Genomic DNA, 13,307 nt, shown 5'->3' on the forward strand with positions numbered 1-13,307 from the left:
TCATGCGACTCCAAGGAGCTCATTAGTTGTTGAATCGAAAGCGTCGATAGATCCTTTGATTCTTCTATCGCAGTAACAATGTAGTCGTACTTGTCAGTGAGGCTAATTAAAATTTTCTCGACTACTTTCTGATCGGAGATGTCTTCTCCATACGTCCGCATCTGGTTGACAATTTTGACGACTCGTGAGAAGTACTCCTTGATCCTCTCTGACTCCTTCATTTGGAGATTTTGAAATTGTCTTCTTAGCGTTTGCAGCTTCATCGCTTTCACCTTTTCAGAGCCTTCAAATTCCTCCTTCAAAGTCTCCCATGCTTTTTTGGATGTAGTTGCTCCACTGATTCGTGGAAATAGGCTTTCGACAACACCCTGTTGAATTAAAAACAGGGCCTTGGCATCCTTCATTTGTTGTTGTTGTTGTTGCACCGGCATCAATGCTCCTGTTGGCGCCGTAAAGCCTTGTTCGACGATATCCCACAATCCCTGCGAGAGTAGCAGCGTCCGCATCTTGATCTTCCACATGGCATAATTTTCTCCCGTAAATATGGGAACCATCGATTGCGCCATAGTTACGTCAATACCTGAAGACATCGACTTAAGATGCTTCTTATTCACGAACGCCCTTGTCTACTTCGCTAACTTTTTCGAACCTAAAGCTCTGATACCAAATGTTGGAAATTATAATCGAATTGTGGAAGGTATTGGAAGAGAGGAGTTTATAATATAATTTTTATTATTACTCAAGAGTACAAAGCCTTTGATATATTTCTTACACTCACGCCTCACTCTTTGGTTTCTCTCTGATTTTCTATCTCTTTTTCATTCACTCATATATATTACGCTATAGGCCCTAACATATATTTATACTATCCTAAAGTCGGTGGTACATCTTTCTAGATACTTCATACTTATTCTACCGACATATATTTCCAGAGAGTACATGATACTCGTATGATAAATTACAAGAGTATTGAATTTTCTAGAATAATCCACTTGAATCATAGCCGGCTATATATATCTTTAATACTCTAGAATTAATTAATGGGCTTTGGGCCTTCTGGATCTCTCCAAATATTAATTGGGCTTTGGGCTTCGGTGTTGTTATCTTCAACAAAGCATTCTCTATTGTACCACTAACAAGTCTGCCGCATATCTTCTGGATATAGAACATCATAATGACTGGAGGATTGGAAAGTACCATTTTGGAATTAGGAGGCGGCGGTAGAAACTCGATGTCCACAGCAGGTACATGGCGTTGAGATGGAGCAGCTGTAGTTGTGGATTTAGATGGGGTCAAAACAACTGCAGGAGAATCTCGAGGTCGTTACCTCCAAGTTACGCCTAAATGAATGGCAGAAAATGCATTCGTCTTCATATAAGCCAACTGGCAATCGGGAAGAGGTCAACTTTAGCCTCTTCACAGAGGATCCAGCCAATTATTTCCTCTCTGTTTTCTCATTCCTGTGTGTACTAGGATTCGTACAGGGGCATGAATCTTTCGTGCATGACGTACTGGCTAACTGTAGTCAAAAGTATTATACATCTAAATGTCACTGTTTTACATGGAATGATTAAATATGTATGAACAAGCATTGTCTATTGTACTACTAACAAGTCTGCTGCATATACTCTGGATATAGAACATATTAATGACTAGAGGATTGGTGAGAAGTACCATTTTGGAATTAGGAGGTGGTGGCAGAAACTTGATGTCCACAGCAGGTACATGGCCTTGAGATGGAACAGCTGTGTTGAGGATTTAGATCAGGTGGAAACAACTGCATGAGAATCTTGAGGTTCTTCCCTTGTCAATTTTGATGATAGTGTGTCATAACTGTTGATACCCAATCCACAGACTCTCTGTGGGCAACAACATTTAAAAAAAAAAAATTGAGAGGCATGTACATAAAATTTGTTTAGATCTGTATGTCCAGTTGTTTTGATTAACAACGCTAGCACAATTGAATTTGAGTTTAGAATCTAAGAATTTTCTTTTCAATTAAATAACAATTTGGTTGTGCTCATTTGTGATAATGAAACGTTAAAAATATTGTAACTGATTAAGAGAAGTACATTTTCAAAGAAAGGAGAAGCTTGCTGACAGGACTTGTTCATCAGCAATCCATTTCCTTTCTGCAACAATCATGCAAAAGATTCTTCTGATTGACGACAAAATTCAAATATTCATCACTCTTTACTGATTCTAAGACAATTAATATACCTGAATGCTCTGGGGAATCAAAATGAAACTGGATTCTCCAGTAAATGAGCCCACTTGAGAGCCATTGTCACTGTTTTGGACTTTTAAAGTAGCCTCCATCTCTTCGGCCATTTTATTAATACTCTAAAAAAAAAAGAAAATTTTAAAACTATCCCCGTGTTTGATTTTTTTTTTTAAAATACCCCGACCGCTGGGTCCATGGGCGGACCAAAACTCCCACCAAACCGCCCCCCACAAGACGGGCCACACCAATAGCAAACTGCCCCCTGCAGGCGGTTCACTATGGATCCCTATAAAATTTTTTTTTTTTTCTCTCCTGCCCACCCCAAATCATTCTAAACATCCCAACCTGTAGATAGAAGCTGTGTACAGTAATCAACGATAATTTTAGTGATTTTCAGATGACTGCTACAAGTAATTTTTTTTTAATTTAAATATTTTTTAATTAGTTTATAATTAGTCATTGATCACTGTACCTTTGGTCTAATATTAATGAACATTTTTTTTAATTTAAATATTTTTAATTAGTTTATAATTAGTCATTGATTAATGTATCTTTAGTATATAATTACTCTAAAATTTTTTTTTTAATTTTATTTTTTTAATTAGTAATTGAATACTGTACAATTAGTTTTTATCTACTGTCATAATTAGCTTTTAAATTGTTTTGTTAGAATCAATCTTAATCATGTAATTCTTATGAAATTATTTTTTAAATGTAATTTGTTAAGGAAAAGATGTTAGTTGCACTATATATGGGCGGCAAACTAATTAAGGGTGAAGATGGCGTGTATTACACGAAAGATGTCGCATTTGGCTTCCAGGTTAATGAAAATACCACATTTCAGGAACTTAAGCAACTAGTATATGAAAAGACTGCTCTAAACCCCAACAAATATGAAATAGAATTGACTACACAGATTGACAACTCACAAATGGATGGGGTGGGGGGTAGACCTTACTTTGTGAGATATCCTATAACAGATGCGAATTTGTAGAGAGTTGTGTACACTCTATTTGAGTCTAGCGGGCTCCCGGTAATGGACTTATATTCGAAGAGGGTTCCTCAGACTGGAGTTGGACCATCTAGTGTTCCCTTGGATGGACCTTCAGGTTATGAAAACCAGGAGTATCATGACTCCAGTTATGACAACCAGGGGTACCACCACTATCCTTATGACAACTAAGGGTACCACAGCCGCTTCAGTTATGACAACCCGGGGTACCACAACTCTTATAAGTTTATTGAAGAGTTACCATCACCACCACCACCACCACCACCCAGACAGGCACCCATAATCCCTAGATTTTCATCTATGCCAGAGTCAGAATCGGTACCCGTTAATCGAATTGATATTAATATTGATGTTGATGTTATTGATGCCATACCAGAAAGGGAAATGGAAACGGGGAATGAATACGAAGTGATTTGGGAATCTGATGACTTATAAGATGGTGATGCAAATGTACCAGGTTTATCCAGGGAAGAAAAATTTCCGATTAGAGGTCGGGAAAGTAAGCATCTGGTTGCCACATTCAATGATAACACAACTTTTTAAGAGACATACATTAGTTTCTTTGGTCCTCGTGTTGAATACAATCACGAACTTGCCGCAGGGCAACTTTATATCAACATAGATGAACTTATAAATAAAATCAATGAGACTCATGTTCACGGCAACTAGGAAAATAAAATACACAAAGGGGACTGAACAAGGTTAGTTGTACTATGTAAAACTCATCCGCGCTGCGAGTTCAGGGAAAGCATGAATAATTAAGAAGTGTGAAGGACTTCATACATGCAAGTCTGCGTCCATAAGAACAGACCATTCACAGCTGACAGCATCACTAATTGCAGATGCAATTGAGAAAGACATTAAGGAGGACCCATCGATGAGCACCAAGGCGATGGCTAGGACCGTCAGACACAAATACAAATATGCAATCCCAAAATACAACAGGCTGAGGAGAGGTCGTGAACTTGCGATTTGCAGAATATTCGGTAGTTGGAATGATTCATACAACTATCCTGGCACCATTGCTCCAGGCCATGACAAATACAAATGTCGGCACTGTATATGAGCGGTGGCATGGCCCCATTTTTGACCGGCAGAGAGTACTAATAGAGGGAGCTCAACAATTCAAGAGCATAATGTGAGCTTTTGGGACTTGTATCCAAGCTATGCTATACATCACACCCTTTATCAGCATTGATACATGCTTCATGTCTAACTGTTACGAGGGGAGGCTACTAATAGCATGTACATATGATGCTGAGAACCAGTTGTTGCCTTTGGCCTTTGCAATTGTTCAGAAAGATGATGGTGAGAACTAGAAATTCTTCATGCAGTTTTTAAGAAGACGGGTGGTTGGGCCAACAAAATTTTTATCTGTAATATCAGACCAGTACAAAGGAATAAAACATGTTTTTGATCGTGAAGAATACGATTGGTCAATACGTACCGGCGAGTGTGTGCATAGGTTGTGGAGAACCTTTCCAAGGCAACCAGGGGCGACCCGTGGGTTCTAGAAACATTTAGACGAAATTGCAGAAAAAAAAGCCGAAAAGGGTGAAAGAGATGACTAGAAATTTTGCAAAGGTATATATATTTCAATTGTTTATATATATTATTGTATTTTACGAAAATGATTTTTTTAGTACAATTGTTTACTTATATTATTTTATTTCCTTATTTTTCTGTAATACATGCCAAAAATAAATCTCTACTTAATGAAGGTGGACAAAAATAATTCCAGAGATGTCAACGAGCCACTAGCATACGAGAAAATATATCAAGCACATGATGGAGGTTGGCGTTGGGAAATTATTACCGCCAACGGGTCCGAGTCGCTGAATGCAGTCTTCAAGCAGAGCCAGATGTTACTTGTGACTGCAGTTGTAGATGACACATTCTACAAGTTAAATGCATGGTTTCAGGAATGGGGTGTTAATGCCGTATAATTAATAAGGAGGAATCAAACATTTTCAACAAGGGTGGAGAAGAAACTAAAAAAAAAAACAAGGACAGAGGTGAAACTATGATCGTGATCCCGATGGGTAATGATGGTACATAATTCGAAATGCAAAATTCAGCTGCGTACGTTCCTACCAGCCGTACATCAAATGACACTATGGAGTTTGTGAAGAGGGATTTTAAGTACGTAGTTAAATTCAAAAATGGCAGGGAGGTAAACTGTACATGCCAAGGACCCCAACTAGCTCACATACCCTATAGTCACGTGATGGAGATATGCCGAGTGAGAAACTACTGCGAGAATCACTATGTCGTTGACATGTGTCGTACCGATTACCTTACTGTCACTTGGGGTGGATCTTTCCATGCTTATCCAAACCAGCATGAGTGAACTGCATATGTCGGTGATATAATATTTCCTTCAGAATGATGGATAAGAAAGGGGAGGAGGAGACACAAGCGTGTTGTAATGACCATGGACGAGATGGGTGGTAAGCGACCGTCGAGAAATCGGGCTTGCCGTTCTGTTTCTGACAGGCGCAAGGTAGGTATGTAACATTGTACAAAATTAATTGATGATTTTATTATATTAATAACTGAATTGTATTGTTATGTTCAGATGCCATAAACGAACACAATGAAAGAGAATGTTAAAATTGTTGTTGAAGCAACTGGTAAAACACAACCTTCTTGCGAGCCAATCATCTAGTAGCCAAACATCTACAAGTAATACCGCTTGGGCCACGGGCGGTCTGCTAGGTTCTTGACTGCTTGGGCCATAGGCGGTCCACTGAAGATGTCTATTTATTCGTTTTTTCTCTCTCCTCACTCCAAACTCATTCTACCACCCACCTCAAAGGTAGAGAGAAGGGAGAAAGAGCTGGAGGCGATTTTTTTGGCGATTTCGGATGATTTTCTGGGCGACTACAGCTACAGGTAATTTAAATATTTTTTTGGGGAAGAGAAAGGAGAAAGCGATCAGGACCTTAGTAGACCGTCCGTGGCCCAAGCGGCATTACTTGTAGATGCTTGACTATTAGATGATTGACTCACAAAAGGGAGGGGTTGTGTTCTACCAATTGCTTCAGCAATAACTCTAGCATTTTCTCTTTCATTGTGTTTGTTTATAACATCTGAACATAACAACACAATTCAATTATTAATATAATAAAATCATAAATTAATTTTGTACAATGCTACACACTTGCCATAAGCCGGCGAGCACGATTTCCCAACGGTTGCTTACCACTCATCTCGTCCATGATCATTACAACACGCTTATGTCTCCTCCTCCCCTTTCTTATCCATCATTCAGAAGGAAGTATTCTATCACCGACATATGCAGGCTACTCATGCTGGTTGGGATAAGAATGGAAATATCCACCCCAAGTGACAACAAGGTAATCGGTACGATACATGTCAACGACATAGTGATTCTCGCAGTAGTTTCTCACTCGGCATATCTCCATCACATGACTACAGGGTATGTGAGCTAGTTGGGGTCCTTGGCATGTACATTTTACCTCCCTGCAATTTTCGAATTTAACTACGTACTTAAAATCCCTCTTCACAAACTCTATAGTGCCATCTGATGTACGGCTGGTAGGAACCTACGCAGCTGAATTTTGCATTTCGAATTATGTACCATCATTACCCATCGGGATCACGATCATAGTTGCACCTCTGTCCTTATTTTTTTTTTAGTTTCTCCTCCACCCTTGTTGAAAATGTTTGATTCCTCCTTATTAATTATACGGCATTAGCACCCCATTCCTGAAACCATGCATTTAACTTGTAGAATGTGTCATCTACAACTTCAGTCACATGTAACATCTGGCTCTGCTTGAAGACTGCATTCAGCGACTCGGACCCGTTGGCGGTAATAATTTCCCAACGCCAACCTCCATCATGTGCTTGATATATTTTCTCGTATGCTGGTGGCTCGTTGACATCTCTGGGATTATTTTTGTCCACCTTCATTAAGTAGAGATTTATTTTTGGCATGTATTACAGAAAAATAAGGAAATAAAATAATATAAGTAAACAATTGTACTAAAAAAATCATTTTCGTAAAATACAATAATATATATAAACAAATGAAATATATATACCTTTGCAAAATTTCTAGTCATCTCTTCCACCCGTCTCGGCTTTTTCTTTCTGCAATTTCGTCTAAATGTTTCTAGAACCCACGGATCGCCCTTGGTTGCCTTGTAAAGGTTCTCCACAACCTATGCACACACTCGGCAGTACGTGTTGACCAACCGTATTCTTCACGATCAAAAATATGTTTGATTCCTTTGTACTGGTCTGATATTACAGATAAAATTTTTGTTGGCCCAACCACCCGTCTTCTTAAAAACTGCATGAAGAATCTGCAGTTCTTCCCATCCTCTTTCTGAACAATTGCAAAGGCCAAAGGCAACAACTGATTCTCAGCATCATATGTACATGCTATTAGTAGCCTCCCTCATAACGGCTAGACATGAAGCATGTATCAATGCTGATAACGGGTGTGATGTATGGCATAGCTTGGATACAAGTCCCAAAAGCCCATATTATGCCCTTGAATTGTTGAGCTCCCTCTATTAGTACTTCCTGACGGTCAAAAATGGGGTCATGCCACCGCTCATATACAGTGCCGACATTTGTATTTGCCATGGCCAGAAGCAATGGTGCCAGATAGTTGTATGAATCATTCCAACTACCGAATATTCTGCAAACCGCAAGTTCACAACCTCTCCACAGCCTGTTGTATTTTGGGGTTGCATATTTGTATTTGTGTCTGACGGTCCTAGCCATCGCCTTAGAACTCATTGATGGGTCCTCCTTAATGTCTTCCTCAATTGCATCTGCAATTAGTGATGCTGTCAGTTGTGAATGGTCTGTCCTTGTGGACGCAGACTTGCATGTATGAAGTGGTTCACACTTCTTAATTATTCGTGCTTTCCCTAAACCCGCGGGAGTTGCAAAAAGGAAGAACTGGCAGCGCGGGTGAGTTTTACATAACACAACTAACCTTGTTCAGTCCCCTTTGTGTATTTTATTTTCCCAGTTGCCGTGAACATGAGTCTCATTGATTTTATTTATAAGTTCATCTATGTTGGTATAAAGTTGCCCTGCGGCAAGTTCGTGATTGTATTCAACACGAAGACCAAAGAAACTAATGTATGTCTCTTAAAAAGCTGTGTTATCATTGAATGTGACAACCGGATGCTTATTTTCCCGACCTCCAATCGGAAATTTTTCTTCCCTGGATAAACCTAGTACATTTGCATCGCCATCTGATAAGTCATCAGATTCCCAAATCACTTCGTATGCATTCCCCGTTTCCATTTCCCTTTCTGGTATGGCATCAATAACATCAACATCAATATTAATATCAATTCGATTAACGGGTACCGATTCTGACTCTGGCATAGATGGAAATTTAGAGATTATGGGTGCCTGTCTGGGTGGTGGTGGTGGTGGTAACTCTTCAGTAAACTTATAAGAGTTGTGGTACCCCGGGTTGTCATAACCAAAGCGGCTGTGGTACCCCTAGTTGTCATAAGGGTAGTGGTGGTAACCCTGGTTGTTATAACTGGAGTCATGGTACCCCTGATTTTCATAACCTGAAGGTCCAACCGAGGGAACACTAGATGGTCCAACCCCAGTCCGAGGAACCCTCTTCGAATATAAGTCCATTACCGGGAGCCCGCTAGACTCAAATAGAGTGTACACAACTCTCTACAAATTCGCATCTGTTATAGGATATCTCACAAAGTAAGGTCTACCCCCCCCCACCCCACCCCTTTGTGAGTTGTCAATCCGTGTAGTCAATTCTATTTCATATTTGTTGGGATTTACAGCAGTCTTTTCATATACTAGTTGCTTAAGTTCCTGAAATGTGGTATTTTCATTAACCTGGAAGCCAAATGCGACATCTTTCGTGTAATACACGCCATCTGCACCCTTAATTAGTTTGCCGCCCATATATAGTGCAACTAACATCTTTTCTTTAACAAATTACATTTAAAAAATAATTTCATAAGAATTGCATGATTAAGATTGATTCTAACAAAACAATTTAAAAGCTACTTATTATAGTAGATAAAAACTAATTGTACAATAATTATAGAATAAAGGTACAATATTCAATTACTAATTATAAACTAATTAAAATATATTTAAATTTTAAAAAAACAAAGTGTACAGTAATTATACACTAATGGTACAATAATCAATGACTAATTATAAACTAATTAAAAAATATTTACATTTAAAAAACAATATTTAGTAATTATAGACTAAAGGTACAGTAATCAATGACTAATTATAAACTAATTAAAAAATATTTAAATTTAAAAAAAAATTACCTGTAACAATCGCCTGAAAATCGCCAAAAATCACCAAAATTATCGCTGATTACTGTACACAGCTTCTATTTACGGGTTTGAATATTTAGAAAGGTTTGGAGTGGACAGAAGAGAGAAAAAATGAAATTTTATAGGGATCCATAGTGAACCGTCTGCAGGGGGGTGGTCTGCTATGCATAGTGGACCTCCGGAGGGGGGGTCTGGTGGGAGTTTCGGGCCGCCCGTGGGCCCAGTAATCGGGGCATTTTAAAAAAAAAATAAACATGTAAATTTTTCATTTTTTTTAGGATATTAATAAAAATGGCCGCCATCTCTTGATACTTCTTCAGCATCTCCTCAATGTGTACAGCTGGTTTAAGATCTGGCAAAAAATTAAAAACAAGAAGAGAGAAGCACTTGAATTAACAATTTATATGTTGGTTGTATTAAGAACAACAACAAGATAAAATCATTCTTTAAAGTAATTTCCAGTTAGAGACGTACTCTTTGAAAGAAATCTTGCTTTACATGTGGGGCAAACGCTGACCATATATTTAGGTATACATTCCCTGCAAATTACATTCTTTATAGGTTTATCATTTCTGAAAAAAAATACACTGTTAGATTATTTAAACAAATGCATCATACTTGTAGAAGATGTGGCCGCACGTCAAAGAGGTTGGTTGTTGAAGCAAATTTTTGCTGTACAAGAAAAATATAAATTGTTAGTGTATTACTGTAACTTTAACTGGACCATGTAAAAAAAAAGTAATTTAAGTCGTATGTTGATATTTCCTACCATACGAACAAATGCAGAAGCAGGGCATAGCACCCAACAGAAATATTCTTCAGAAGAATTTTGTGAAACAATTAAAAAATGTCCCACACAAATCACAATTTTGATATGATAGAAGTTAAGAGAATTTTCTATATATTGACACAGAGAAGTAGAAGCATGTGTGAATGTGTGTGCGACAGAGAGGGAGACCTACTAACCGCAACCTTTTTTTAAAAAAAAAAAAATGGGGCGAAAGATATAATTTTCTTTCTCAATTCTTTTTTATTATTGAAGAGAAACATGGAAAAGATTTGAATTATTGATCTAAAATTCTGAGCAAAATTACTGTATTCCAGGAGGAGGCACTTCTATTCACTTTGTTTTTGCCTCTTTTCGAAGAAAAACATGGCATTTGTAAATGGACTGAAAATAGAAATTTTAATTCCAGCTGGAATTACTTTTATGCACTTTCTTTGCTCTCTTTGTTGACTAAAGGGACAAAGTTTGTCAAGCTACTGAAAATAGAAAACTTAATTTGAACTTCACTTCATTCCATCTGCATCACATAAATTACTCAATCCTCATAAAAAGAACGTAAAAAAAAAACCCAAGCATCTAGATCAAACTTCGAAATTATCACACCAGACTAAGGAATTTGAAAAAAAATAATAATTAATACCACATGAAGCATTTCAGCTTCTCCTCCATGTCTCTCCAGTCGGAGAGTGAACTCAATGATCCGCCATGGTTATTCCCACTCCCCCCAAAAGCCGTCTCTCTCTCTCTCTCTATCTCTCTTTTGAAACCTTGGCAGAGGCTGCCATGTTTAAACCCTCTAACAGGGAAAACCAAGTGATTTCCCTCTGGTCCTGATACACAGATCTAGCATGTATATATAATTTGTTAATTCAGATGTAGACGTACTATTAATAAACATCTCTAAGATAACTAAGTCTACTTTAAGAATCTTTAAAAATATCGTTACTTCAATTAACTAACCATTAGGTTCTACGTGCCTGTGATCATGAAAAAAAGAAGTTCACAATATCATAACCGATTGAGAAAAGTACCTTCTCAAAGCCCAAAGGAACTGGTGTGAACTCCCGGTCTCTGGTAGGTGCTCGTCGACTTTACCACAATGATTCATGTCTTGGTGACAGTAATTATTCATCCGCAATTCATTACTTCTCTGCAAAAAACATAAAAAAAAAGGACCACCTTATATAATATAATATTTTCATAAATAACCTGATAGAAACCATCTTCAAATGATCTGCTAAGACTCAATGGAGTTATCATTTTAAGTATTTTGTTAAAGAAAAATTCATAAACTCCTAAGAATGATGTCAAAATCAGTATCTCATATTTTTGTTAAGAATTTACGTAAAGAAAAGGGAAAACATGGGTAAATAAGTAAATTCACAAATTGTATATTCAAATTGACATTGTATGAAGTGAAAAACTAACCATTGAGAAGCTTCCAGTCTCAGATTTCAGTACCACAAGTACCATTAGTAAGTTCTTACCATGTGAAAACTTTGACAGACCATGAAACCCACCGTTCGATGTCTTTCGATGTCTATTGATGAAAGCGATGCTCCCATGGGCTTTCAAAGCCCCCTGGAACCCTAGGAAAACCATCAATGGCCTAAAATAAAAGAATAAATGACTATCATCGGCTCGGATGAAAGCTGGTGACAACTATTAAAGTTATCCAAAAAGGTGCAAAAGAAAGCAGGTTAGAAAAAAAAAGGAAAATAAATCAACACTAGCAATTAAAGCCCTACTAAGTTAAAAAGATCCATGGTAAATGTCAGAATAAAATACAAACCAAACTTCCAAACAAATTTAACACTTTTGTTAAGAAAAGCAACCGGATAATTTTTTCCCACTGCATGACCACAACAGAATTAATCAACTCGAACCAAATGTAGGAAGCTAAGTTTCTTTACATTGACTTTCCTCTTTTTTTTTTTGGAAGAATATTCCTTGCATTGATATTATTTTATATTTACGAACTGTTTCCACTAGAATACTCTTGTTCTATCAGCTAGGACACATGTTGAAGAACATAATCAAGCAAGTTTGACTTTTATAGTAATCCTCATAAACCTTCGAGTAATAGGGCTCAAATATTCTGGATACCAGCGATGCTTATTGCAAAAAGTACATCTCGTGGAAACATTATTGATTAATACTTGTTCAACATACTTCCATAAACTGATTAACATGCTAAGACAAGATTATCTTATTAAAAAAATGCATAAGCCTATGTGCTGTTCTCATTGTAATTGAAAACTATGTGGCTTGTCTTGTTTATTTATTTATTTACTAGGTTTATTAAAACTATGTACTAGAAGGTGCTGGAGGCACATAGTGAGGTGTTGCAGAGACTTATATATTTTTTCAATACAAAGTTGTTGAGCTATCTGCTCACCACAAAAAAAAAATGCATAAGCCTGCACAGGGCATGTGCCCGCACCCACACACACACTCAGGGGCTGAATAAGAAAAATAGTATAACTTTTTGTAAAAATTAAAAATTTTAAAGGGCAAAACTAATTAACAAATTCGAATTAATAAGGGGTGCTTAGCACCCTTTTGGCTCCACATTCTTCCGCCACTGCACACACTGACACACATAAGCGGGTTGTAAGGTTACCTCTAAGGTGAGTCAAAATGAATGAAAAAAAATGCAATAATCTTCATATAAGCCAACGGGCTCGACCAACTCTTTCCTCTCTGCTCTCTTGTTTCTGCTTGTACTAGGATTCGTGTAGTGTACGGGATCACACATCTTTCATGCCTGATGTATTGGCTCTCTCCATGAGTATTATGTTTCTAAATGTCACTACCATTAAAATGTGTTTGATTGTCTATAATTGGTTTGTTAATTTGCTTGAGTTCACATTTTACCAGTGTTTAAATATGTTGTATATACTCCAGACTTGGAATATCATTATAATTAAAGGATTAAAAATTGCGATTTTAGAACAA

At 37.4% G+C, this 13,307-nt stretch overlaps 1 long non-coding RNA gene across 1 annotated transcript; it reads right to left on the reverse strand.

The window, feature by feature from the left end:
• Positions 1 to 1,794: 1,794 nt before the first annotated feature.
• LOC144544252 (uncharacterized) lies at positions 1,795 to 2,324 on the reverse strand. Its single transcript, XR_013508187.1, has 3 exons — positions 2,221 to 2,324; positions 2,073 to 2,132; positions 1,795 to 1,859 (listed from the first exon to the last, which is right to left on the reverse strand). It is a non-coding gene; the product is annotated as an uncharacterized LOC144544252 (long non-coding RNA).
• Positions 2,325 to 13,307: the final 10,983 nt, after the last annotated feature.

Source organism: Carex rostrata, chromosome 26 (genome assembly GCF_964058835.1).
Source record: "Carex rostrata chromosome 26, lpCarRost1.2, whole genome shotgun sequence".
Taxonomy (NCBI): Eukaryota; Viridiplantae; Streptophyta; class Magnoliopsida; order Poales; family Cyperaceae; genus Carex; species Carex rostrata.